The sequence below is a fragment of the Halichoerus grypus genome, chromosome 4, assembly GCF_964656455.1.
Source record: "Halichoerus grypus chromosome 4, mHalGry1.hap1.1, whole genome shotgun sequence".
In the NCBI taxonomy this organism is placed as follows: domain Eukaryota; kingdom Metazoa; phylum Chordata; class Mammalia; order Carnivora; family Phocidae; genus Halichoerus; species Halichoerus grypus.
Genome location: NC_135715.1, coordinates 153,306,070 through 153,331,178, shown reverse-complemented (window position 1 = coordinate 153,331,178; position 25,109 = coordinate 153,306,070). Strand labels below are relative to the sequence as shown.

Sequence of the window (25,109 nt, the reverse complement as noted above, 5' to 3'; positions counted from 1 at the left end):
CGATTATGTTCTAAGAAATTTATATAGCAGATAAATTTATATATATTGTGGAGATTTATATATATTGTGGTTTTTTATTTTACTTATGATTGAGTTCTAAGAGATTTATATATATTGCTTTATCAGGTATATGATTTGTAAATATACTCTTTCAGTCTGTAACTTGACTTCTCATTTTCTTTATGGAAGAACCAAAATTTGGGTTTGGTTGTGTACTCAAAGTTCAGCCTTTTCAAGACTGACTTGGCTTTCACTCTATGGCAGGCTCCTTCAAGTCCTCTCTATGTATGCATAGCTTTTCAGTTAGCCAGGGATGCATGGATAGCTTTAAATAATCATTCTATTGAGCTCCCATTTCCAAATTTTTTCAATATTTATAATTTGTATTCATCCTATTTTAAGCCTTTTCCTCCAAGGAGCAAATTTGTATTTGGGTTTTCATATTATATTCCTATATCTAATGCTTATCTTACATTTAATAATCTAATCAATTCTTTATTTTATATAGTGTTGATTTATTTCATCTATGATAGAGAAGGTATATGTTTTTTACCCACTTTTTCTGCTATCTCCTCCCTGTTCTTGTTCATTATATTAATTTTTATATTACAGTAGCTTATAATATTTACATTATGTGTTGGAATATTAGCTCTAGATTTAAATAAATTAAAAAAAAAACAGGCCTTAAATCAGTTTTCTTCTTTTACTTGTTGGGTTGGTGAAGCTGATCCAATATTATTATTACTACTATTATTATCTGTAAAGACAAGATTATGGTAACTTTTCTCTGTGAGTGTCTGCATGCTTAAAAAATATGTCTTTTTCCTTTTATACATGGATGATTGAAATTCTTTGAAAGTTTGGATCCTACTTTCCCCTGAAGATTTATAGACTCCCAAATGTCCATATGTTCAACATTTCTTTATATAAGTTTTAAACCAATTCAATTACTTACTCCTTATAGGTGATTTTTGCTCAGGGAGAGGTGGGATAGAGAACTCAGAAACCTGTATAATTAATTATTGACCTTTGAATTGCCTTTGTTCAGCTACCACCAGTCATTATTAGTTTTTTCTCATAAATTTTGTCCTTTCAAACTTTAGACTCAAGTTCTTCTTAATGTAGTTTCATTAAATTACATTTTGAAAGCATTCATCTTCCATTTGTTTTATCTCTTGTTTAGACTTAATAATGTATTGAATCTTTTTCTATTTTGTGTTTCTCTCATTTCTCACTATTTTTTAAGTCTTATGTTCTACACTATTTTCCTATGAAAAGTACGCAAGCCAATATTTAATTTTTTTATTTTTATTTTTTTCTCTGCCGTTTCATTTTATTACCATCCTGTCCTCATGTTCCAGAATGAACAGCAACTTAATATAATCCTTTCCTTGTTTCATCATTATTTTCTTCAAAAAAACTATCTTCATCAAAAATTTCACTTTGAATACCACATTGAGTTATAGTATTACATCTTTTGTTTCTGACATAACTTTTTTTCTTTATTTTGCATATATAATGTATTTTGTGTTTTCATTACATTCATCCTTGAAATTCAGAGATTTTCCTCATTGTCCAACCATTTGATGGATACTGTCGGACAGTGACCAAAGAAATGTGCATTAGTAGTATTGATCTCAAGATTTGGGGCGCCTGGGTGGCTCAGTCGTTAAGTGTCTGCCTTCGGCTCAGGTCATGATCCCAGAGTCCTGGGATCGAGCCCCACATCGGGCTCCCTGCTCTGCGGGAGGCCTGCTTCTCCCTCTCCCACTCCCCCGCTTGTGTTCCCTCTCTCGCTGTGTCTCTCTCTGTCAAATAAATAAATAAAATCTTTAAAAAAAAAAAAAAAAAGATTTGATTTGATGCCCCACTTTGAATTTTTTAAAGATCCTCTTTAAAATGAAAGAAATGTTCCTGTGTGAAATAAATGAAGTGGAGGTGTATTAGAAAAATTTAAAATGATAATATAAATTATATACAAGATAAATTAATTTGGGGGAGTTAGTGATGGCTTCAGCAAAGGTAGTACTTACCATGATGGAAAGAATACAGAATATAGAGGCCATATTTTGGTAGTGTCTTTTAAGACGGGATGTTTTAGATCATTTTTGAAAGATGATGAGAAATATCAGAAAAAGTTGGAACTTGTAGAAGATGATTGCTATTATAGAAGAGAAGGATATGAGAGGGTCAGATGCAGTGAAATTTGTACTTAGTTTTGCAAGTTGCAAGTCAAATTGCTTGGACAAATAAAATGAAAACAAAATGTTCTAAAATAATGAGTCTTCCAACTAAGAAATTAATGCATCCTGTTTTTTTCCATACTTGTTTACAAAAATTGAAGTAAAATAAATACGTGTGGGCAAAATAAAATTTTGAATGCACTAAGAGAAGTTAGCAAAGCATTTCTGAACTGTATCAAAACTACTGGGAAGTGAAACTCTGCAAATGTATATGCAACATTTTATGTTTGCACTTTTTAAAGATTCTAAATTGTCAATAAGAGCTCCATAATTACATAAACTAATAAATTAAAAAATTCTGTATAGATCTAAAGGCCTGGTAATGATAGATGGGGAGTGACAGTCTCCCAAATATTTGGCATATTGTAAGTTCCTCATCTAAATATTTCCTATTGATCAAGAATCAATACATTCATTGAAACAAATTGGATACCAATATCTAAACACAGAGAACTTGTTTTAACACTTTTCAAAACAATTATCTGCCCGATTAGAAAATTTATGAATTGAACACAAGGAACTTTGGGTTTTCTGGGAGCCACATGCATGTACTGTTACTATGAAATAAGTTAGATTTGAGTTGTAAAATATATTTCATAACAGAACCCGTTTCTATATAAATATGGTGGGGAAAGCTGAAAAGTAAAAATGCATTGCTGACTCCTCTTTTGGGTATATAACTACTGGCTGTTCCATTATTACAAATTCATTAGATATTAATAAATTGCTCATTGAAATGAATTAATTTGTTATTCATATGTCTTGTGATTTTTTTTGTCACTGAAATTTGCTACTAGGTAATGAATAAGAACATTTCTTCTGTCTTATTTTCTTCTAGTGGTTTTAAAACAAACTATTCTTTGCTAAATGCATATATCTTCCCCCGACACTGTCCAACAGAGTGAGTATAAAACATTTATGACACATTTATTAATTTGCACTCTTTGTACTATATGGATAGCTGATATTAACATGATGAATCTTTAAACATATGCTTTTGCTGAAATGACTCTTTCCATAACCTATTTGAACTCAAAATTGGAAATACAATGTTTATAAAGCTATGCCGTGGTAGATTTTGTATCAGAATAAACTAGGTAGAAAATACTATCCCTGTAAGGCAGTTTAGCTTTGCTATATGGTTTTAGTTTTAGACAACTGGTATGATCAGTTCTATACTTTAAAATCATTAGTGACATTGTGCGAGATTTTTTTAAGTGTGCATGTATCACATCTCTTACTATAGATTTTAATTGGGCAAAAAGGAAGAAATAACGAGCTGAAGCATTTGGTGATGAAACTAAGACAGCCTCTCATTTGGATCCATATAAACATATATAGTGTTTTATTTATACCAAAAATTGAAAATCCATTTGTATATAGAGGCTTGGGGAAATACCAGGAAAACATCAGAGTGATGGAATCCAAACCTTTACTGGATAGGGGAAAAATGTGATGTGTTTGAAAGAATATAGTACCTACCGCCTCCCATTTCCCTATAAAGAAAATAATGAAATTGAGAGCCATTGGCTAAACATTTAACCAAATCCTTTGATGTCTATGGTTATAAATGTTAAGGATGCAGATTTATGTATATTGCAAATGATATATTTAATGGCAAAAATTTGGGAGAAGTGGCCTTAAAAGTCCCAAGAACTGACATATATGGAAAAGATGAATAGTCTTAGTATGAAGGCAATGAGGATCTGAGGTTCTCTTGGGACTTACTGCAGCTGTTCATAAATATGTTTAGTATAGTCTCACCATTTTAAGGCATTAAAGATAGCTTAGGAGTTAAAGATCTTTTCACAAAAGACCTTTATTTGGAAGATTTTAATTTTTGGTGACTTCCTCTTATATTTAATTTTTAACAGTCTCAAAGTATAAGAGTTATTTACAGTTTTCAGCCTTCTGAAGTGATACTATAGCGTTTCAGGTGGGAAAAAAGGAGCACTCCTTGAGCACAGCTGGAAGTGACAAGAGATGGGCACACTATGCTGTGAAGCAAATTTCAAGTAGATCTCCCAGGAGTTCAGATGATCAAAATTTTCCCTTTACTTCTGTACAGCATAAGCTGATTATAAGGGAAGTGGGAGGGAAAGAGGATGAGAGCTAATGCTTCTAAGTCACATTAACAAAGATATTTTAAGAATCTATATTGTGGAGAGCTTTGAACTTAACTAGACCTTATTTGGGGAAAATAGAAAATTAGCTTATTTTATCTGTCATTTTATTAACAGGAGACAATTAGTTGTCATTTTTCTTGTTTTACCATCATAATGTAATTAATATTCATGTTGAAGACTTTGAATCATTGCAATATCATGAAGTATTTTTGGCATAATCAAAAAGATTAGATCACATTCAGTATAATTCTGCTACATTATCAATTTCTATTGTTTTGCAAATAATAGTACATGCACACTCATATTTGTTGCTCAGAATTTTTGTTTGATGATTGCAGTATATCTTAATTACATGTTATTTATAATCATGATTTTGTAAACACATAATATCTGCACCTATTATGTAAATCACACTAAACATAATCGTCATTGCAGAATTTTCTGCAAGAGTCAGTCAATTTTGTGAAAAATCAGTTAAGCAAGTAATTACTTTTAATTCCCTATTTAATGAGCCCAATAGTTTAAATCATTTGTCTAATGTAGACTTAGAATTAAATATTTGGAGACTAATGTGGAAAGAAAGCAAGTGTCTGACTTTTAGTACCTTCACTTTTTCAGGAAATATTTACAACTTGTCTCTTTCCTCTTCTGCATACACATCATGAAACCTAGCTCTAAATTTTATTGTAAAATTAAATGAAAAAAAAGTGAAGTTTAACACATAGTTATTTGAAAAATTTTCTTTCTTATCCCTTTTTATCACTAAACATGAATTTTGATATAAAGGAAGTGCTGCCATTGTTGATGGCATATGTTTCAATGAACACTTCTTCCTTAATTTTTTCTGACATATACTTCTGTCTCTCATCTTATTACACATTTCACACTTCAGAACCCTACTTTCACATGCTGCAGTAACTAGCAATGATGACTTTAAATTTAACTTAGAGTTGCCAAAGATATGACATTGTAATAAAAACATTTGGCTATTCGGGTTCTTTTGTGGTTCTTTACAAATTTTAGGATCATTCTCATTTTGTGAAAAATGCTGTTAGTATTTTGTTAGGGATTACATTGAATCTACAGATTGCTTTGTGTACTATGAACATTTTAACAACATTATTTTTCCAATCCATGAGCATATAATACTTTTCCATTTGTTTGTGTCATCTTTAATTTCTTTCATCAATGTCTTATAGTTTTAGAGTACAGGTCTTTCATACCCTTGATTAAATTTATTCCTAGGTATTTTATTTACTTATTTTTGGTGAAATTGTAATGAAATTGTTTTCTTAGCTTCTCTTTCTGATACTTTGTTATGAGTATATAGAAATGCAACAGATTTCTGTACATTAATTTTGTATTTGGCAACTTTGTTGATTTATAGTGTTTAAGTCTTCAGGTTTTTTTATGTATAGTATCATATCATCAGCAAATAGTGATAGTCTTACTACTTTCTTACACCATGCACAGAAATAAATTCAAAACTGGTTAAGGACCTAAATGAAAGACCCGAAACCATAAAACTCCTAGAAGAAAAGATAGGCAGGGAAATCGGCCCTAGAAACCATTTTCTAAGTATGTCTCCTCAAGCAAGAGAAACAAAAGCAAAAATAAACTAGTGGGACTACCCCAACAACAAACAAAAGAAAAATGTTGCACAGCAAAGGAAACCATTAATGAAATAAACAGGCAACCTATTAAATGAGAAAAGATATTTGCAAATGATATATATATAATAAGGGACCAGTATCCAAAAATTATAAAGAACTTATACAACTCAACATCCAAAAAACCAATAATCTGATTAAAAATTGGTAGAGGATCTGAATAGTTTTGTTTTTGTTTTTGTTTTTTTTGCCCCAAAGAAGACCTATAGATACCCAACCGACACATGAAATGATGCTCAACATCACTTATCATCAGGAAAATGCAAATCAAAACCACTGTAACATATCACCTCATAGCAATCAGAATGGCTAAAATAAAAAAGACAAGAAATAACAAGTGTTAGTGAGGATGTGGAGAAAAAGGAACCCTCTTGCACTGTTGGTGGGAATGCAAACTGGTGCAGCCACTGTGGAAAATAGTATAAGGGTTCCTCAAAAAATTAAAAATAGAAATATCATCCAATCTAGAAATTCCCCTCCTGGCCATTTACCGAAAGAAAATGAAAACACTAATTCAAAAAGATATATGCACCCCTATGTTTATTGCAGCATTATTTATAATAGCCATGCTCTGGAAGCAACCTAATTGTCCATGATAGATGAATAGATAAAGAAGGTGTGTGTGTGTGTGTGTGTGTGTGTGTGTGTATTGGAATATTATTCGGTCAAAAAAAAATGAGATCTTGCCAATTGCAACAACATGGAGTGACCTAGAGGGTATTATGTTAAATGAAATAAGTCAGAGAAAGACAAGTACCATATGATTTCACTTATATGTGGAATCTCAAAAACAAAACAAATGAACAAACAAAGCAAAAACAGACCCATAAATATGGATGACAAACTGGTGGTTGCCAGAGGGATGGACAAAATGGGCAAAGGGAGTGGAAGGTACAAGCTTCAGGTTTGAGTTATGGAATAAATATGTCTCAGGGATTAAAAGTACTGCATAAGGGAATAAATATAGTCAATGGTATTGTGATAGCACTGTACAGTGACAGATTGTAGTTACAACTATGGTGAGCATAGCATAATGTATAGAGTTACTGAATCATTATGCTGTATACCTGAAACTAATATAACAGGCATCAAGTATACTTAAAAATAAATTTAAAAAATAAAAATAAATTACTTTTAAATGAATATAACAGAATTCAGAATCTCTAACACCTATTCTTCACAATGTAAAAGGTCTAATCTAAAATTACAACACATAAAAATAAGTGAATGCGAGCCACAGTCAAAAGGAAAAAAAAAAACAAAATAATTTGATGGTGATCTTAGCCAAATAAAATTTTAAATAATCTATTGAAACTATTTTCAAAGAAAAAAAGGGTAATTATGCTTGTAATGAATGAAAAAATAAGAAATCTCAGCAGAGAACTATAAAATATAAAAAAGGTAGACATTATACAAGTAAGTTTAAAAAAACAGTAAAAAAAAACTTAAAAGAAAAATACAGAATGGACTTATCAGTGGAACATGGACTTAACAATTTAATACAGATAACAAGAAACAGTCCATGAATTTGAACATAAAATGGTAGAAATTAATCTAAAGAACAGTGCAGGAAAAAAAAGGTAGAATTATAAAGTACAAATAGGTAAACTGAAATGGAGTACCAAAAATACCGTAAGTAAATAAGAGGAGGAAAAACAGAGAACACATTCTCAACTAGAGAAATAAATCCAACCAGAACAATGAAATTATACTCAACATTAATGAACTATACGTATTTAAAATTAGATTTGCCAAATACCCGTGTTGGAATAATCATATTATGACTTTCAGTAAAAACTCTATTCAGTGAAAAAAGTGGCTAGTTCAGCTTGCAACTCAATTCCCCATGTGTTTTTCCTCAAGAACATAATGGCATTTCTATATGATTTAAGTAAACTTACCATTTTGTCAGAGAATATTAAGATACATAATCAAATGCCATAATTTAATAAAATCTGTGTACTATTTAAACAAGGATATCTTTTAGTTGGAGCAAGCTTTCTTGCTGTTTTAACTATGCGTGGCAGTGAAAAGTACAGGGACTGCTAGAACAATTTAGAGTTAACTACTGATATGCATGTTAAGATACCAGGAACTTTACTCACCATTTCAAATGTCAACAAGTGAAAGAAGTCAAATAACGTAATAATTACTTTGAAAATAGCTTTATCTTCAAGAAAATGTAACATGCATCTGTGTGTATTTCATAACTGCTAGTAATATAGTCTTTCTCATTTACAAATGTAGAGGAAAAAAGGCCCGTTTTTGGTCAAAGCAGTTTAGTTATCATTAAAATTGAAAGGCTGTTTTTGCCAATGAAATATTGTTCTTCACTTACTGAAATCCACATCTATTTATACTCAGTGCCATGAAGGTTAGAGGTGGAATACATCTTTGCAGTGTACCTAAGACATAATGAAAAATGTGACATTAGAAGAACAAAGTGAATGATGATAGCCACTCCTAACAGCAGGATCCCATAATTTACTTATCGGTGGCAGCATAGCCACCCTAACCTGCTGACTGTATCGAAAGTGTCAGAAGATGGTGTCAGGGGAAATCTGTTGTTTTACACATATAAAGATGATGCCACTGAACCATCGGATTAGTTATTCCATGTTAGTGATAGATTTATACTCATTCCCTACTGAGACACTTCTTTCTACTTACGCTTCCTCTACCCTTTTAACCACTGAAACTCATTTTTTTGAAGAAACTGGGGATGGATAGGGCAGTATGTGGAAAATAACAAAAGATATCTGATTATAATAATGTTGGGCTTCTTACTCTTATGCACTTATTTTCATTGGCTACAGACCATAAGGAGGATTTAAGTAAACCTACCGTATCCTTTGCCAAATCCCCTTACTTTATGTGTTCATTTATTTAACAATGTATCTTACTATTTATATAAATATAGATAGATTCTCCTGTAAATGCTATACAAGTTGTTTCATTCTTAAGCTCTAACACCTGCTGTCACACTTAACTGGTTCTTACAATAGTCCATTATTGCAATAAAAAAATACAGAATGTAATCTAGAGAATCTTGACATAAATAAATGGGAGGATGTTTTGGTAATATGTGAGAAAAGAGAATATAGTAAGCTGCTTCAAGGAGATGGATTTGGATTATTACTAAAAATACCATCCAGAGTACTGGAGTCTCAAACTATTAACATTAGGATTAATTTCCTTTATTATAAAGATACAATAAGTTTTAAGAATTTCATTCAGATCCCATGTCACATTCTTTTGATTATCTTCAATAATGGCCAATGTCTTCATCTTTTTAAAAGAAACTTAAAATTGCAAGTATCTCAAACCCATTCAGATCACTATCCAACAATCAAAGTATATGGTCTCTGGTGAAATTTGAGATGTAATTAAAAATAATGAGATTGTATTTCACAAGCCAATATAAAAGAGTTATATCAAACTACACCAATGTTGCTCAGTATTTATGGAGCTCCCTAAATATGCTGACTGATTCTTATCGCAACACTAACTTGGATATATTAAACTTATAAGAATTATTAAAAATCAGAGTCCTATATCCAAATGTATATTATTGGAAATCAAAATGCATGCAGGTTTTTTGTGTAGCTGACTGTGTTATATTAGTGGTTACAAAATAATGGAGTATTTGCCTGAGTATTATCTAATCCAATCAATGTTTTGAACCATTTCATTGAATCTGTAACATATGATCTTTTCACTATGTCTTAGGAAACACTGGTTGTAGGTCTTCAACATAAACATGTTTTTCTCTCAAAAGAATTCCCTTGCCCCCAGATTTGGTTGAAGAGACAAACTGTGCAGTAATAGCATACTCTAATTCTCCTTCATAGACATGATGACCACTTACAGTAGTTGATTCTTTAATTAATTTTTATCCTTATAGTAGCTGGTATAGTGCACAATCCTGATCCTCTGTTAAACACTCCAGTTGCTAGGAATATTGAGAATTGATGACCTACACTTACTGTGCTGAAGGTAGCTATCTCTCACAAGTTTTTATCTGCTCAAAAAGGGAATACATAACCTGTTCCTCTTGCCTCTGTGGAGGGCATTTCTAAAGGGCTTCACCACGAGCTTCACCACGAGCTTCACCACTCTCTGTGAGACTGACTGAGGCCACTACAGCAACCACGTCATAGCTCCACATCTGTCTGACCAACTCTGCTTCGGTTGCTATCTCAAAACTCTTCTTCCTGTGAGCCCTTTCCATAAAACCTCCTACATACAGAACAGCCTTTTCAGGAACACATACCTAAGGCATTTCATTCTTCAGGGTCCTGAGAACACAGCACTATACGTAATTGTACAATTGGACCATCCAACACCAGCTGGCAATGAGGTACACATTACTGGTAATAGAATGAATATAGATAGGTACTGGTATGCTGTGGCAATGTCATTGTTAAATTTCATGAATGATAAGGTGGTAAACTAGAATGATAGAAGTGGAGGTTAATTCACTAATGGGTACAACATATCAGGATGTTGAGACGTATAGGGAAAGTAGTAATTACGATAAGGATGGCATTTGATAGTTGTTATGGGGACAGTAAGTGCATTGGAGAAAGACAATGAAGGGCTGAGGGTGACTAATCACCCATTTAGGTGAAGTGTAATAGCCAGAGGGCCTCTTCAGTAGCATATAAAAATTTTTACACCTCAACTATATGGTACTAAAAGCTGTGAATTGAGCCTAGGACTTAATTGGAAAAGAAGCAAAGCCCCCCAAAATATTAACATTTTATTAATTTAAGTCAGATATGCCACTGTCAGAGGACTGTTTGAATTAAACTTGAAATATGGCATGGGGATCACTGAATTAAAGCACTTGTGAATCTCAAATCACAGATCCCCCTGCATGTTCTGGGCCTGTAAATAAAGTTTGATAAGGGACTGATTATCATTATGAGAGCACTCTCCTTGGATATAAGAGTTAAACTTTGTCAAGGTGGGAGTAGAACCAGGAGAAAGATATGCTCACACACACAGATGTTTTGATTCTTAAAAGCTTAGAAATAGTAAAGGCCTTACAGTAATTGACATATAAACCCCAGATCTTCTGTAGGAGTCAGTGAAAAATTAGAACAAAAAGTGGAGCAAAATTGGGAGGGTCTTTCTAAGAAAACTGAAAACATACAAGCCACCTATATCCTTTGTGATGTCACAGAAATCACTCTATTACCACAGTGATAAGTGTATTAGAGACAGGGTTACTCTGAGGATCCTGGTGCCCTCTTGAAAATCAGCAATACCTTCTTTTTTCAGGCTGAGGCTAGGAGAGTTTAGGAACTGGATCCTAAAAGTAAAGGTGAACATAGGATCCCAATATAATAGCGTTCATATAATGGCCTTTAATCATCAGAAATAAGGGGGAGACAATTATCTTAGTAAGTGACAATGACAGAGTGGCAACCAGAGAGCTTGTCTTGTACAGAGCTATCAAGATGGCTACTGGAACATGGTGTCCCTGGGAAAAAGATGGATGGGTAGCAACAAAGAAATTTTACAGTCTGCATCATGGGAATAAAGATTAATTGATTTATAAAATAAACCAGGAGACTTAGAACAGTGGCAGAAGTAAAGAGTCACAATATCTTGCCTACTTTCTAGTCCTGAGCATATACTCAGCTCCAGAACCCATTATCAGATGTAGAGTCTGGTCCCTAAAAAAGAGAATCCTGCATCACCATAACAAATGCATATGATAACTTTTCTCTATGTCTTTCCTTAGGGAGACTATGTCCATTAACATGAGTAATATAGTGGGGGCAAAAAAGCGATGTTTTGTGAAATTTTGAATACTGGGCCTAGTTCAGCTTTAATATCAAAGGACTCAGACATTCCCATGGCCTTCTGTTAGAATGGACCATATAGGAGATAGGTAATAAGTTGAGTCCTGGACCAGGTCCAGCTCACAGTGGATCTAGTGGGTCTACAAACCAACATTAATGTGCCTGTCTAAAATACTTGACTGAATGCACACGTTGTTTTCATGGCCTGTCAGATAATAGCTATTGTAGTGGAAAACCCAAGAATAAACCTCTAAAATTGACACTTTTATAGGCCAAGATACTAAATCAAAATTGTATCAAGACCCTTGCTTCAAACTGTGGGGGACTTATGGTTAGAGAGATTGCCCTCCCTTCACAAAAAATATGAAACAAGAGTTTATACACGTTGAACTAGAGTTACCACACAACTTTGTCCCCTAGGGAAGAGAAACCAATAATTGAACCCTAATTTTTACCCAGGATACTGCCTGGAGGCAGTTTCAAGGCTGCAGTGAATGGAGAAAAAAGTACAAACAGGACCCAATGACTCAATGATTTGGGCAGATGGAGGGAAGCCAAAGCCATTATAATTCATGGAGCAAAGTACCAGAGATTAGAGACCTGCAGGCAGAAAATTTGGAGATGTGAAGAGGAATCTCCTAACTTCTTTGGCTTTGCATTGATCTGTTCTTGTACATGGTGATACTTCTTGATGTTGGAAAAGAACCACTAGAAAGCAATAGGCTGAACAATTGTCTAAGCGGATGTAAAACAAAAATCGTTCATGTCCCCAAGTGTCAGAATAAAGAGTCCTTGTAATAAAAGGGAATTAGGTAGAATTCTCAGAAGATTCATGCCTTCACTGAAAAGCCCTAAAGTCTATTCTGTTTCCTAACAAAGCTTAAAAATATAGAGAATCAAACTGATTTGTAAGTTGACTGCATGCCAAAACAAAGCCTTAAGACTCTTACAAAGGCTATAAATCCCAGTAATCACTATACAAAATTCACAATGTCAGACATCAATTAAAAATGAGGCATGTAATAAAGCAAGAACATAGGACCCATAACCAGAAAAAACATTTAATAGAAATAGAACTAGATATGCCAGAGATGATGGGTTAGTAAGAAAACATTTTAATACAGCTATTATTATGTTTATTACAAATATTTTCAGAGCTGAAAGGGAAAGAACAAACATAATGGAAAGAAAAATGGAAAATATAAAGAGCTCTAAATCATCTAGAGATGAAAAATGAAACATCTGAAATGCAAAATAAAATTGATGGAATGAACAGCATGCTGGACAAGAAGGGGGAAAAGGACAATGATTGTGAAAAAACAAGTGCCAAAAAAAACAAGCAAAAAGCAGTCAGCCTGAAATTTATACACCAAGAAAATATTTTTCAAAACTTAAGGCAAATTACTTTTCATGGGGTGCCTGGGTGGTGCAGTCAGTTAAGTGTCAAGCTCAGTTTTGTCTCAGTTCGTGATCTCAGGGTTGTGAGATTGAGCCTTGTGTCCCTCTCCGTGCTCAGCACTGAGTCGGCTTAAGACTCTCTCTCCCTCTCACTCTGCCCCTCACCCCTGCACACATGCACTCTCTCTCTCTAAAATAAATAAATCTTTTTTTAAAAAAAAAAAAATACTTTTCAGATAAACCCAAGCTGAAAGTATTCAGAGCCAGAATTATACCGTAGGAAATGGGATAGGGAGTTCTTCAGACAAAATGCAAAGTGAAACAAACAGGTGGAAATATGGCTCTATTTATTTATTTTAAGATTTATTTACTTATTTTAGAGAGAAAGAGCATGAGTGGGGGGAAGGGCAGAGGGAGAAGGAGAGCGTATCCTCAAACCGACTCCCCACTGAGGGTGGAGCCTGCACCGGGACTCATCCCAGGACCCTAACATCGTGACTCCAGCAGAAATCAAGAATCAGATGCTCAACCAACTGAGCCACCCAGGCACCCCAGGGCAGAAATATGGCTTTAGATGAAAAGAATGGAGAAGGCCAGAAATGTTAATTTCTGAATAAATATAAAATATATTTTTCTTATTTTAAATCTCTTTAAACAATTATTAACCATCTAAAGCAAAAATAATAAAAACGCAACAGGGTACTTTTGAATGAATAAGATATGTAGGAGGGTAACTATTTGGAGAAACAGTATAATATAATTTAAAGGTAGATTATGATAAATTTAATATGTATATTGTAAAATCAAGACTAAGGGTTAGCAAACTATGGCCTGAGGCAGGGGACAAGTCTGGCCCTGCCCTAGTTTCTAGGAATGTTGTTTTGATTTTTTAAGATCTACGTCTATGCGTGTCTGTCTGTCTGTCTATCATCAATCTATCTAAAGGTAGGAAATAGGAAAAGGATAAAAAGCAAAAATAGTGATGGTAGAGGCACAAAAGGAGGAAGAGAGGGAAGGATAAAAGTATATGTAGCTCTTGAGGGTCTGGCAAATTTTTTTTTCCTGAAAAAAGCCAGATAAAAATATTTTAGAATTTGTAGGCTACATATAGTCTATGTCACATATTCATTTTTTTTGCACCATGCTCTAGCGCACAACCCAAGAAATAAAGATTTAGCCAATAAAATAATAGTGGAGATAAAATGAGGTCATCAAATGAGTTTTATAAAAACAAGTGTTTTTGCCATTCATAGCCATATCATCTTTTTTGCTAGAGTTGTGTGTTTAATAACAACACTGAAATATAGCCTAATGGATAGTAAGGGAAAATGCATTTAATATGTTAAATGTTATGAAAGTAAAAATCCTTGGTCATTGGTAAAATAATAAATTGGCTTTATTGTTAGTTAGAGGTATTCATGACCCCAAAACAATTAAACACAAATAAGAGGCGCCTGGGTGGCTGAGTCAGTTAAGTCTCTGACTCGGTTTTGGCTTAGGTTGTGATCTCTCATAGGTCATGAGATGGAGCTCCGTGTGGGGCTCTGCGCTTAGCAGGGACTCTGCTTGAAGTCGCTCCCACTACTCCTCCCCCCAATCGACTCCATGCTCTTTCTCTCAAATAAATAAATCTTAAAAAAAATAAGTAAAATTATTTATTGCCTGAATATAATCAACATCTAAATTTTAAAACATCATTAGAAATATAAATGGAGATTACATTTTAACAAATACTAATGCTTATTCAATTTCTGTTGTATGTCAGTCTACAGAGCACTTTATTTTTAGTCACTTATTCAATGTTTATAACCTTATAAGAATGGTACTATTATCATCATCATTTCAATAAGGAAACGGAAGCACAGAAAGTATATCTCAATATTAGCAGTATGTTTGATGAGCTATTTTTCCAGTTTTTATTTGAAGTATTTCTACATAGCAGAGAACTTGTTTAGCTAATTTGATCAATAGACAGTAAGTATATATAATTAATAGCAAAAGTTATTAGTTTGCACATACTGATTTGATTAAAATTGTCAAATTATGTGCAGCACATGGTGAATATATAATGTGCTACGTAATTTAGTATTTTTTCTATTAATAGGCTGTTCAGTTACAGTGGCATCTGGCAGGGTTTGGTGACAGACTGGGGGCTACTACTTCAGACAGGATGGTGAGAAAAAGCCTCTGATGAGCTGATATTTTCGATGTGAGCAATATGCAACAAGTCATCACAAAAGTATTTATTAAATACTTCCCTATGTGTTACTGTTATAGGTTATATGGCCCTGAAAAGGGAGGTAAGGCCCCAATCTCCAAGAAGCTTGAAAGACAGAGAGAGAGCCAGAGGAAAACAAATTTAGACATTAAATGTTAAAAACAAAATAATAGCTTAACAACAATAAAAAGCTACTGGTAGGGGTGAGGAGAAGTCAGTTACTTTTAATTGGCCAGAATCTCTTCTAAAGATTTGATACTTAATCTGAGATATAAATGTACTGATCTGTGGAGGGAATTGCTCAAGGAAAGGAATGACCAGGGAGAAAAGCCCAGAAACAGAGACAAAGCCAGAGAGAAGAGACAGAAGCCCTAATTCTTCAAATAACCAACTGTATAAATTTAAGCCAATTTATTGATTACTCTGCACCTTAATTTCCTTTATAGTGAGTTGGGCTGGATGTCCACAGATATTATTTCAGTGCCAACAATCTTCTTTATGTTTCTTAATCTTTGGAAACAACCTTCTTGAATTGCTTTTACATTTGTCGAGTGGAGCACAGCGTGCTGGATGGTGAGCTGCCATTCAATAAGAGACCACAAGAGAAATTAAAATAGAGAAATTTGTTACTCACAGATCCTGGAGGCAGAACAGGTCATGCCTGGAGGGACCACTCAAGGAAGTCAAGACAGAATGCAGGGAGAGAACACTAATTGCTGGGGCATATGACTTAGGGTCCATGAGTGAGTGCTTTGGGGTTCCTGAGCTAAGGCTGGATTGGTCATTTCAAACCAAGCAAGTAGGGTTTTTGTTAGCCCCATATGGGACTTATCTAAGGGGCACACAAGAGGGAGGATCTGGGAGGCAGGGGAGACTGGTGATTATGACTGTCAGGAAGTCCTATCATAAACTTACATTTGCTTGTGACTCTGAGGGCTGCTATCTAGGGCAAGCACTTGCATGAGGGTGCTAGTATTGGTTTAAGGTCCCTGCCAACTGCTTTGCCAAATAAAATGGTTATCGAAATAGCAATACCATGGAGTTGCTTGCTAAATTCTCAACAACATTATATTTGATGTAACTAGTTTTGCAGTTCTGTCTTGTATTTGTAAGTGGGTAATCATTCAATAAATCTGAGTGGTGTTGTTGGAGGGAAAAATAACAGATTCAACTTCTACTTTAGGTGTTAGTTCTATTCTTCCTTATACCTCAGTCTATTTATAAGACTGTTATATTGCCACATTAGCAGATTTCTGTGATGTAAGCCATATATTTTTATGGTAAATTTTATTAATTTTAAACAAACATATACTTTTATGCATTACTTAAAATTAATATACATAATGATAATGGTATATGTGTTTATACTCATTTACAACGTTAATATTATTCCACCTTACAATATTTGCATCTATGCTGTGTTAATCAACTCTGGTTATACCGTACATATGAGAAGAAAAAAAAGTTATTTCTAAAATTACAGTTTCCTGATAGCCAATTTGAAGGCTTAATTTCATTTTAATATTACACATGTTTTAAGAAAAGTACTCTAAATTTTGCCTTGAGTGGCCATTTAAAACTGAGAATTGATAAATAAAATTTATCTCCAGAGATATGGTGAGGAGATCTTTCATCATGAACCACATTGATGGAATAGATAACCTATCTCTTTCTGTGTGTGTGTGTGTGTCTCTCTCTCTCTCAGTGTGTGTGTGTGTGTGTGTGTGTGTGTCCCTAACCCATATTTATTTACACATTCTTTCATGTCTTTGCTAACCTAAGTTCATTTGCTACTTTTTTTGTGAATTAGAGAAGAAAGCTCTGGTTCATTTAAAACAAAGGGATTGTAATGATGTAAATCTAAGGAATAGAATTACAAATAGCAAACATTTGAAAATGATAATTCCCTCGAGAGATTTACCCAATACCTATTGCGTGACACACATTATTTAAGATACTGGAATAATGCATCAAGATTTGCAGGTTACAGTCACAAAAACATCTCTAGTACAATCTATGAATTTAATGAGTCATGTTTTTCTCTTGAAAAAGGTATTTGCAAAAATCATGGTCATGGCCAACTTCTTCAAATACAAGGACAGGTTTGTAAATCCTTAATTGATTTTTCATTTCTATAAGATGAGAATATTGGTTTGGATAAATTCTAATTCAGACCAGGCAAAATTTGAGGCTTGACATTTCGTGATTCCCAAATACTAAAACAAAACTCATCAAGTGCTTACAAAAATCATAAAAGCAGCTAATAGGAATTGGGGAAGATGCTAAGGTAACAAAGGTGGTAAAAAATAATTATTCAGCTTGTTCTGTTAGAATCACCTATTAAATAGGCAATTTCACATGTTATTTCAATTAATGAAATTTAATTATCACAATAACTGTGGAGTACTGAATTGGTAAGAATTCTTTTGTCTCAAGTAACAGAAATCCACTCTAGCTGAGGTAATTTTTAAAAAGGGAATTAGCAAAAATAAAATAGAATAATAAAAATAAAAAGGGAATTAGTTTAACAAATAGTTATAACTTAAAAAGAGAGAGAAAGAAAGAAAAAGCTAATTACTATTTTTAATAAATGGCAGGAATTTTCACAGCTCTAGAAAATTCAGTCAGGAGCCCATGGACTGTGTATTTGTGGATGTTCACTTTTAGCATTATCTCAAGGTGACATTGCCCTCAAATTTAACTTACCAGGAGCTAAAGCCTAATTGCCATGATTAAATCATCTGCCCATCAACTGATGGCAGGGAACAGTAGGCAAGAAGAGAGAAAATTTCTATGAACAGGATCTTCCCCAGAACCATATAGAATCCTATATCAGAAATAGAGGATCATTTTCCTAAAAGCAGGGGAAAAGGATACTGTATGGAAGAAAGAAGAAAATATCCACAATATGGAGAAGTCTCACTGGTTTCAGAGAGATGAGGTACATTAATTTTGGCCAAGGCAAAACAGCTTGTAAGCAGGAGTTTTTCAAAGTTCACTCTTTTCCTTTTCATAATAACTATTTATGAGGCAAAGATTAGCAGATAGGTCTCAACTGAACATTTTATTTGACGGTAAACTCTGGTTAGATGTCTGAAGCTTAGCAAATTACATATGCATGTCCACATGACTGCAGAGATGAGTATTTATAGAATACACACAAATTAGAAAACAAATATATTATAGGTCAATTTATAATGGGTTGTGCTTCTATTCTTCCATATTCTTCTGATACAGTTTCAGAAGTGAAAGTCTCTACTATAGTTTCAGTCACATTGGTCAGCCAACAATTAAAAATATAACTGGAAAAATGAAAACTCATTTTCTCAATGCTTCAGTTTTAAACAGAAGGCATAAATTTAAAATTATAGCCTGAAACAGATGTTCAACATATGCCACAGATAGATGATTTTCATCATTATCAATTAAGTGCTCACTGGCTGGATATAATAGGTATTATAAGGAGAATGTCAGAAGCTGTAAATCTTGAAGCACATTGAAGAGGGCAAGGTAAAAATTTAAGTTGTAATGGAGAGTAAAATATTTTCTTGGTGTTGTTCTTTCAATGGAAAACTGGAAAGTTTTACAGTATAGCTTTATATAAAGACTATTGCTTTCTCAATTGCTTCAGAATATTTGGCATTTTAGTGTTGGAGAAATAAAACCTTTATATGTACCCTATCTATTTGTAAGGTACATACTTCATTGGGAAACATTTTGTTTCATAGAAATATTTTTTTGTCAGGCACCTGGGTGGGTCAGTCGGTTAAGCATCTGCCTTCGGCTCAGGTCACGATCTTGGGGTCCTGGGATTGAGCAATGTGTTGGCCTCCCTTCTCAGTGAGGAGCCTGCTTCTCACTCTGTGCCTTACCCTGCTTGTACTGTCTCTCTCAAATAAATAAATAAAATCTTTAAAAAAAATTTTTTGTCAATATTTCCCATTCACAGTAATAACTAAAATAATTGAAATGACAAAAATATAATTGGTAAAAATTTTACAAAATTAGGGCACCTGGGCTCGTCATTAGGCGTCTGCCTTCGGCTCAGATCAAGCCCCGCATCGGGCTCCCTGCTCCACAGGGAGGCCTGCTTCTCCCTCTCCCACTCCCCCTGCTTGTGTTCCCTCTCTCACTGTGTCTCTCTGTCAAATAAATAAATAAAATCTTAAAAAAAAATGCATACATAAATAAGACTTTACAATATAGAAAAAAGACAAAAGGAAAAATCCAAAGAAAACGCACAGCAAATTAGAAATGTGAGACTTTTAAGGAAACAGAGTAATGTTCTAATATTGGAGGAAATTTATCAGTTAAGTCTCCATTTCCTTGAGCTGAAGGCAGGTTATTGATAATCTTAAAAAGGGTTTTTCAGGATGATTGTTGAAATGTAATAATTACAAGAAATAAATAGTATGTGGCAATGAGAGATTATGTATGGAAATAGAAATGTAGGTAAGTAGAGGAATGTATTATTCAATCACTGTATTTATTTATTTATTTATTTATTTATTTATTTATTTATTTATTTATTTATTTATTTATAATTTGAGTGAGATGGCCAGGAAATGCAAAAAACAAAGTAGAAGTAAAGTGAATCACATTTCCAGTAATGGAAGCATGAATAAGAATGTTGTAGCAGTACTCAGATGGAAAGTGTTGGCAGGAGACATGGAACTAAGTAAAGGAATGTCATGTCAGATGGCTTTAATTTCCACAGTGAAGACAAAAAGTTATTTATGAATATGAGGTATGAAGGTATATCATATTATAAATTAAGAATTTAGGATAATTACTGAGGAAAAAGGAAAGAAAATGACTAGAGTTCCCCAGAAAGATTGCTAGGTGTACAAAAATCACATGAAGTTTTAACTGTGATTGAAGACCATGGATCTGTAGTACTTATGTGGTATCTAGTTTTTATCATTGTTGTTTTCTCTACCATTCTTCATATTCATTTTTTTAACCAGTTTTCCCGTGTGTGAATAATTGATCCAGAGTTAGTGTTTAGTAGGGCTTCTTTGGAAAGAAAAAAACAGAACAAACAAAAACACAGGCCTATTGAGACTGATAGCTAAAAGTATATGTCATGGAATCTTGGATTCATAGGGAGGCAGGTAGAATAATAAGCTGGTTCCTCCTACTGGGTCTCAATGTTTTAATTCTTGAAAAATAAGAAAGTGAGAAAGGAGGAAAAACAGGACATTGTAACAAGATACCAGGGCATACAATATGAAATTTCAGCATGCGTTCAGTCCTAGGTTATAACCAAATCTGGTGTGTAACATTGGATGAGAGTTATGAAAAGGAAATGGAGGTGAATTCTTCATCTATAAATTTGGATATTATTATTGATTTCATAAAACTATGGAAATGATTGAATAAAAATTCAATCCATATAAAAAGTAAAAAAAAAAAATAACATTGCCTGATACGTAGTGTGCGTGCAATGAATATTAACATTTTTGGTGATATCTATAGTTGTAACACCTCTGTTACCATCTATTTCGTTAATTATTAGTCTTGATGGGTGTCTACCCTCTACAAAGGTAACTCCAAGTAAAATACAGCAAGGTTAGAAGTAATTTGTAATATACGACAGTTCACTCACTCTTCTGAAAAGGAGCAAATAATGGAGGAGAAATATGCCTCAATAAAACTTATTCCCAGAAGGAGATGATGGCAAGGTTGTACCTGAGTCAGCAGGAAAGCTACTATTCTTCTGGGAAGTCAGAGTCACAGGAGAAATCATATGCTCAAAGTAAAGAATAAATGTTCCACATATAGTCCGTGATAAATGCTAAAATCAAATTACTAGATCTTCCAAATATTTATTGAGCATCTTGTGCAAATCAATATCCAGGTGCCCAGTAGGTATTCAATACATATTAGATAGTTAATAGATGATACATTTTAGAGAGACAGAGCCAGAGACAGAGAGGAAGGTAGGGAGGAAGAAATGAAGAATTGACTGATGGAATAAATGAACAAATCAAACACATGAATAAAAATTTTATTCCAGTGACTTTAAGCTAAGAGAATGCTTAACAGTCTCTTATGTTTTATGCTAGAACACATTGACAAATACAGTGGATTTTTCTTTTGCTATGCAGGTTGATAAGGTAATATTAATATAACAAATTATATTCAAGTAAACATTTTTACAAACCTAGCATATATACTATATATATTTTATACATATACACACTTATATACATTTTTTCTCTCTTCCATGATTTCTTAAACTTACTACTTATTTCTTAATTTTGAGTGGAGGAGATGGTCTTTCTCACTATCCTAACATTAAATAAGAAATTTTCAGTCTATATGAAGCTTAGAGATGATGAATATGAACCTACTAGTATGGCAAGACTATATCCAGTATTTTAGTTTGGAGCTTGTTATACCAAAATCTTAGCTATTACCAGTAAATAGAATCAATGAACTATGAATAGATTTCTTTACATAAAGTATATAGCTTCTTTAAGTGAAAGGCTTTTGGGTGTCATGTTTTCACTATTTAACGCTTTGTATAATTTATCAAGTGATTAGCCAGAAAGGGTATTGATTGTCAGTACAACCTAATGCAACTGAGTTTTTTTAAATGAAAAATCATCATGAAATATACTGACAATCAATAATACTTGGCAAAAGTGCATAAAAATAAACGTCTCAATATATAAACACAGTCTCTAGTAAAGTAAATTCATTCTGGTTTCTGAAATGCAAACATGCACACAGAGAGGATATTGTTAAAGTGAAATGGATTGACAATTGGTTCAAATATCCCAGTCTCTTCATATTTGGTGTCTCTCAAAAAATCCTTTCCTATTCAATTGGCTTTAGAACTTATTTTTAAGTGTGATCCATGTATTATACTTTAGTGATTAATTAAATACGTTATGTAGAAACATACAATTAATAATCCATCACCATACATATTGACCCTTTATTCCATGTCCTATTTTTAACAGCTTTATTAAGATATGATACCTTCATCCCCAAGTTTGCCCACTTGATGTGTTTAAATTAATGTTTTTTAATATATTCACAGAGTTGTACAACTACACTGTGATCTAAATCTGGATTTTTATCACCCAAAAAGAAACCCTAAGCTCATTAGCTTTAACTCTCCACACCCCTTGCTGCCATCAGACCCATTCAACTCACCTCCTTTCTCTATAGATTTGCCTATACTGTATACTTTTGTATACAAAAGTATAGGCAATCTATATTTTCTATATTTTGTATAGGGAATCCCACAATATGTAATCTCCTGTGACAGTCTTCAGTCACTTAGCATAATGTTTTCAAGGTTCATCCATGCTGAGTATATGTTAATAATTTATTCTCTTTATTGCCAAATAATATTCAATTGTATAGATATACCATGTATATTTATCCCTTAAAAATTGACAGATGGGGCACCTGAGTGGCTCAGTTGGTTAAGTAGCTGCCTTCAGCTCAGGTCATGATCCCAGCATCGCCCCTAAGCAGGGAGCCTGCTTCTCCCTCTCCCTCTGCTGCGCTTCCTGCTTCTGTGCACTCTCTCTCTCTCTCTCTCTCTGTCAAATAAATAAATAAAATATTTTTAAAAATTTAAAAATAAAAAATAAATAAAAGTTGGTAGACATTTAGGTTATTTCCGTTTGATTATTCTAAATAATGTTGCTATGAACATGTTTTTGAGAGGGCATGTATTTTTTTTTTTGCAAGTTTAATAAATCACATGATTTATTTATGGGATTTCTACATCAGGTTGTGGTTTAAGAGGAGTTATATATGTGTGATATGAAGAGAATGATGTACAATCAATATGACTCTTGTTAAATCTCTCTTCCGTGGACTTTCTCCATCTTCCTGCTTAGCAGTAAAAGGCATTTTAGGTTTATATAAACATTCTTTACAATTGCCCTCTTAACAAAAAATTAGTACATAAATAGCACGAGGCATTTAGTAAATAAGTCACAGGCCAGTAAGTTCAATTGTGCAGTTGTGAAATGTAATGTGAAAGAGTTTGGAACCTTAAGACTGGGTGATCTGCAGTGTTTCCAACATGTCTTTGACTGCCGTAAGAGTGTATTTGATTTCCTTCTTACTTCGACCTGCAAACTGATAAGCTCTGTTTATTTGATTAGCTGCCCAACTCGCATATTTCATGTTGTCCTTTTTTGTTTTTGCACTTGCTTTTGGATTAGAAGCAATATGACTTGCCGACATGTAAAACCCAAACAAAGCTCTCATATTTCTGTTGTTCAGTTTCAGTGCCTGAGCAAAATACTTTCAAGAAAGTTTGAGGTTTTCAAGTCCACTTGGGTATATTTAACTTCAGCATACTGCTGACAGTGTAAGTGGTTATGTGGATTAGTCATCATTAGCTCCTCTAAACAAAAGGCTGCTTTAGCATAGTCATGTTCATTGATATAAAGTTCTGCAAGTTCATGCCAAGCTTCTTGGTCCCCAACAAATTGTTCCAGATACTCATTCAGTTCCCGAATGGCCTCCACATTTTTCCCCTGGGCTTTTCGAATGGCAATCTTATGCTTTCTTGCAGCAGTGTTAGTTGGATCTTCTTGTAAAATTCTATCATATAGTTGTATAGCATCATCCTATCTTTCCATGGCTTCAAATCTCATGCTTCAAATCTCTTGACTCTGTGACTGCCAGGGAACTGTCTTCTCAACTCCTGAAGACCAAACAATGCCAAATCATCTCGACCATAGTCTAGGGCTGCAATCATCACTTGCTCATATATGATCCAAATACCATCTCCAAGCTTAGAAGCATATTCATTAATTAATTCCTCTCCAACTTCCACAATTTGCTCACTGTTTCGTGAGTTTTCTTCTCTCCATTTTCTCATTTTATCTCGCATTTCTTCCCAAGTGACATCGTAAAGCTCTGAGACCTTCGCCATCTTCTCAGAACCTGGAGGCCGAGAGGGCATGTATTTTTATTTATTTTTTATTTCTATTATTACTTATTCTCCTATATCACTTATTTTTCTTGAGTACCTCCATAGGAGTAAAATTATTAGGTCATATGGTAACTCTATATTTAACATTTTGATGTACTGCCAGATCATTTCCCAAAGTGGCTACACCATTTTTCATTAGCACCAGCAGTGTGTGAGGATTCCAATTTCTTTATATCCTTGCCAACATCTTAATTGTCTGGCTCTTTGATTATAGTATCCTAGTGAGTGTGAAGAAGTAACTGATTGTGGTTTAGTTTTGTAATTTTTCTAATGATTATTGATGTTGAACATTTTTTCATGTGTTTATTGGCTATTTGTATATTTTCTTTGGAGAAAAGTCAGTACAGAGCCCATTTTGAATCAGATTACTTTTCTCTTCTTCAATTGTAAGAGTTTTTTCTGTATTCTGTATACAAATTCCTTATCATGTATATGATTTCAAATATAGTCTCCCTTTCTGGTTTTGTTTTTCTACTTCCTTGATGGTATTGTTTACTGCACAATGGTTTTTAATTTTGATGAATCCATTTTATCTAAGGTTTTCCTTTGTCATTTCTGGTTTCAGTGTTATATATAAGAGGCAGTTATCTAATGAATTTAAAAATATTTCCTGTTTTTTTCTAAGAGTTTTATACTTTTATACTTTTATCTCTTACATTTAGTCATT

At 33.5% G+C, this 25,109-nt stretch overlaps 1 long non-coding RNA gene and 1 pseudogene across 1 annotated transcript in view; both read right to left on the bottom strand.

The window, feature by feature from the left end:
• Positions 1–16,234, bottom strand: part of LOC118525172 (uncharacterized) — a 58,051-nt gene extending 41,817 nt beyond the window's left edge. Inside the window, exons 1-2 of the long non-coding RNA XR_004912011.2 lie at positions 16,103–16,234; positions 8,378–8,444 (exon numbers count right to left, since the gene is read on the bottom strand). This is a non-coding gene — a long non-coding RNA (uncharacterized LOC118525172). The remainder of the gene's footprint in view (positions 1–8,377; positions 8,445–16,102) is intronic.
• A 7,212-nt stretch (positions 16,235–23,446) lies between these two features.
• LOC118525171 (ER membrane protein complex subunit 2 pseudogene) lies at positions 23,447–24,396 on the bottom strand (annotated as a pseudogene).
• Between the last annotated feature and the right edge of the window lie 713 nt (positions 24,397–25,109).